This window comes from Gigantopelta aegis, chromosome 9 (genome assembly GCF_016097555.1).
Source record: "Gigantopelta aegis isolate Gae_Host chromosome 9, Gae_host_genome, whole genome shotgun sequence".
NCBI lineage: Eukaryota > Metazoa > Mollusca > Gastropoda > Neomphalida > Peltospiridae > Gigantopelta > Gigantopelta aegis.
This window is the reverse complement of record NC_054707.1, coordinates 74,180,738-74,185,872: the sequence shown is the minus strand read 5'-3', so window position 1 is coordinate 74,185,872 and position 5,135 is coordinate 74,180,738.

The following is a 5,135-nucleotide window of genomic DNA, read 5'->3' as shown; positions in this document are numbered from 1 at the left end:
GGTTCCGAAGTGATCGGAACATGTCGACAGATTCCGTTATCATTATTCATTCAGAATTCCTCGGCGGAATTTCATGTAGGCCTATCTACAGTACGAGTACTCTGACGGTAAGAGAGCTTGACGAACATTTGGATAGTTTTCACTGCTGTCTAACCGTCAGAGTGCGAGTGTGAATAATTTTTACATGCTCATATACCACTAGACTTTACTGTTGTGCATGTTGTTGTGGACCGATAGTAGTATACGTACATAATGAGGTTTTGATAAATAAAAAAAAAGAAGAGAAATACTACTACTATAAAATAATAACAGATTCACAAATCAACAACAAAAGAACAAAATATTTACATCATAAATTGACCTGGGCTCTTAAAACAAGTATCATAATTAAACCATTTAAATGCTGGATTAGTCTGACTTTGGACGAGTCCTCTATTTTTTATATGGAACCCATGTTGTGTTTGTGTTAGGGATGACCCGTTGTATATCTATGTATCATCCATTAAAGGGACATTCCTGAGTTTGCTGCAAAATGTTTAAGATGTTATATCGACTAACAGAGACTTTTTAACGATTGTAATTACATATCAAATATATTTTTCTGCATATAATATTAGTGGCTGTATATTAAACGTGTTTCTGATAGTTCTAATATTTGTACTAGGTTAAATTTCATTTTATTTCCTAAAATATGATTTTTTCGCAGTATTCTGAATCATCAGGCTCTGCTCGGTGTTCATTCTCATGTGGCAAATTCTTGTAGAAGCTTTGTTGGTCTTTATCAGGGATGTATTCAACCAGTTTCATAATATCCTTCCACTTCAGTAGTTTAAGAGGAATTGGACCAGTGTATTGACATTCTGAATCGCTCCCCTTTTCAGTATCTTGGCCTTCTTCCAGTGTTCTTTGTCATCCAAACTGTAGCGACACCAGACTTCATCAGGATGTTCCACTAGCTGCGTATCACCTGTTTCCCAGTCCTTCTCTTCGCTGCTACCGTAATTGAACCAACGAACCTTTCGAAACTGTATATTTTCACCAAACTCATCTTTCAGTGTAGTTCGGATGTTCTTTGTGGAAATTTGTTTATAATCTAAGAAATCTTCCTGCACCATTTCAATGGGCATGAACGGACTGGGTTGGGATCTTGCACTGGCAACTACAGCAGCTAGGTCAGCTGGCGTTATGATAGTTTCAATATTCGTCCTTGTCTTGATCAGTCCAAAATCTCGGTCATTAGCTAAACGTGTATGGCCTCGAACCAGAATCTTATGATCGATTCTTTCATACATATGACTGCCGGTAAGTTCCTGTAATGCCGCTACCATGTAATGGTTCCGGTTTTGACCCCCACAACCATCGGAGTAGAGGAGGAGGTGCTTTGCCCCAGTTCTGCTGATGTTCAGGACTTTAACTAGGCAAGATGCAACTTCGGATCCTCCTTTCTGTGCGACGGTCTCGTTGTATAACAGCATGTATGCTTTCTCAGACACATGGTCATGGACACCGAAATTAAACATATTCAGCTGACGGCTGTAGTAGACTTCACCGTGTGTAAGATTTGGTATCATTAAATTGGCCTAGTAATCAAAGGAAAACATATCTGTTGCGTATTTGGTGCATGGAGGCTTATTCAATTCTCTTTTCCCCTCAGAAGCTGTCTTCCAGCTATTCCTGGCCTTCACTCTGTCTTGCTTCATCTGTTTGTATGACTGATCGGCTTCAGTGGTATGAATTTCAAGGTGTTTCTTCAGTTCTTCGTCTGCTGTTATTTCTATCTTTGCTTTCAATAGATCACATGTTCCGCACGTATTTTTACGGAGGTACCCAAAGGAGAGATTGAACTCTTCATTGAAAATCTTTCTGTACAACCATTCCTTTCCATTTCCTGGGTGCGATTCAGTTTTGTCATGACTCATGTTTTATTCTCGAAAATCTTTCCACATTCTATGTATACTGAGACGTTCATCAAGGTAATGCCTATTCGGATTATCATCTGGGGAGTAATGCGATTTCTTTGCGTCATAGCTTTTTATGTGGGCTCGTATGTCATCTTTCAATGCCTCGTCTATTTTATTTCCTGGTACATGTCTTCCTCTCATCATGTCCTGTGGTGGAGCTGAGCCTTCTTTCGCCTTTTGCAGACGCCTCAGTCTTGATCTGTCGATCCTACCATAGCACTGGAGAAAGCAACCCTGGCACACACGGTGCTCTTCGCCATCTGGACACTTAACATAGTAAAGATACAAGGTTGACCTTTCCCTGTGCATCTTGACCTTTTCGGTATTTCTGTTCTTTCCTTCGTCTTTCTGTGGCCTGCGATGGTGTGGGGAGTAGGGAATAATTAGCCCAAACAAGAGAGCATCCTGTACATTTTGATTACCAATTCGCAGAAAGTCCTTGAATATTTTCTTATGTTGTCCTCCCCAATACTTTTCAAACATCCCATCTTACATGGTTTCATGACCATTTCTTTTGCCTTAACAACCTTTCCCCTACAGTCAATGTACTCTTCACCACTGTTTCTCTTATTTTTACGTATGTGACACGTAGAGAAAACCCGCTACATTTTTCTTATATAGCAAGGGATCTTTTATATGCACTTTCACTTAGACAGGACAGTACATACCACAACCTTTGATATACCAGTCGTTGTGCAATGGTTGGAACGGAAAAAAGCCTAATCAGAGAATTGGGTCCACCGAGCGGATTCGATCCTTTGACGGAATCACCTCGAGCGAGCGCTCTCCCGACTGAGCTAGATCTCGCCCCTTAAAGATATTAATGCAATATAACTGAATTATTATTATCGATTCTGTTGTCAACCAGTGGCTGCACTTTGAGGTGAAACATTTTGCAGTTCTACCAACCAAGAATATTCTAAGAAAAGTTATCGGTCTAGTTCGGACCCAATCATGGCACTACACTTGAAAATGCACCATGCCGCCATGCAATTCTGTACAGTCATGTATTGAGGGCCAAAATAGCCTATGTTCCTAAATTGGTCATCATGGATTTCCAAGTCAATCCTTGTTCATTAACACAAATAAAGACCATCTTAATGTCCTTTGCTATCTAAAATAACCTCGTGACAAGCGTTCAATAATCAATATCTGCCTAAAACCCTTTATTTACCTTAAAATATCACAATGCCTCCTTCGTTTTCCTTGCACCATTTTCTGCTCGGTGGCACTTTTTCTCCTCCAATTCTAGAGAGCTTGGAACCAAAACAACCTATATTTAATGATCTTGGAGCCCAAACAACCCAAGTGGCACATAGGTCTTTTTGGAATTGAGAGATGGATTTTGAGGTGTAATTTCTTGTTCACAGAGGGCGCTGATGGTAATTAAACCCACTTCATTGTATGGACCATTTATAAAACATTTTGCTATATTCTTTCCATAACAACCTATGTGGCACTTAGGTTGTTATGGCTGTGACCCCTTCAGTTAACGAGTCTACCGCTGCCAAATAAAGTGACACGCAAAGAATGATAATGGATGATAAAAAGAATAACACCACCCCCCCCCCCCACCCCCACCCCCCACCCCACCCCCATCGTGTCTTGTAATATCATAATTTATCAGCACTCGTTGATAAAAGTATAAAAATTATCGACAAGCCTCGGATTTCATACTTTCATAAATTCAATTTGTTTACTTCAAAAGTAGAATTGTGTTTTCTTTACCATTATTAACAAAGTTAAATAACCAAATAAATAAACCTGATATTTTATTCCTCTGAACTCATCAGTATAATGTGTAAAGTAATATTTTTAACATACCGACGACACAGTGTAGAAAAACTATAGGATCAGTCGTGCTATATTGTTTGAAGTTGTAAAAATCTCAATTAGTTTGTTATGGAATCTGAACACCAAAACCGTATTCCGATATTAAAATCGTATCTCTACACAATGCAGAGTCACAAGGATGTTCGGTCCCAATATTCGCTTGCTAATTTGCTATCCGAATACCATTTTCAAATATTCGAATACCTGGAGTTTTTAGGACTTATGGGAAAAAATAACTCTAAATGAGATGGATAATGCGCTTTCTTTGAATTCCAAGATCTGTCGACGTCGTGCATGCTGCTTACCACATGCATTCAGTCAGGAACATAAAACATATCTCAAGTTTCATAATAGAGTATTTTATTGGTAGTGACGTCTGGTGCGCGGGTGAACGAAACAACACTGGAATGGTGTCCATCTACACTAATTGATAAGTCGATTTCAAATTTTACTCCCAAACCCATTTGACGACATTATGTTACGAAAATAGATACTGAAAAACTAAATAGTGTTCGTCAAATTTAAGATTACCGCTCGAAACAGGTAGATGGTTTAACATTCCTAAAGAAATCATTCCATGTTAACTTTGTAATACTGATATTGGAGATGAATACCATTATTTAGTCAATTGTAAAAATGTAATATTGGAAATATTAAAAGAATATATGTATATATATATATATTTTATATATATATATATATATATATAGAGAGAGAGAGAGAGAGAGAGAGAGAGAGAGAGAGAGAGAGAGAGAGAGAGAGAGAGAGAGAGAGAGAGAGAGAGAGAGAGAGAGAGAGAGAGAGAGGATATTAAACGAGCTACTATGTATTATCAAGTTTAAGTCCCGAGTGAAATAAGTTTCCTTTGTCACGAGCTTTAGCGAGTGACAAAGGAAACTTATTTCACGAGTTTGATATTCTATTTATTACCCAAGCCTGGATGTTTATTGTGCCCAACCATAAATTGTTCTATGTGCATATTATTTAGAAACAAACTATAACGAAGCGCAAACTATGTGCGCACTCATTTACTTTCATCCGCGTTCGAAAGTAGTTACTTATAAAATACATTTATTTGTCAAGTTATACATACTAAAAAACAAATATATTGTTGATAAAAATAACATTTTATTGACATTGTAAAACGAATATAGAAATGACAATTAAAATGTTTAGATAACAGTACATGTCCATTCAACAAGTTATTTAGGGCAAGTCTGTCGAGTACGCTGCATCGTTATTTGGCGGCAAACAATAGTCATTGGAAAACAATAATTAAACAGAGAAAACTGCTGAATCTAAACAAGTACCGTTTGTCTGAAGAATATGAACATTTTAATT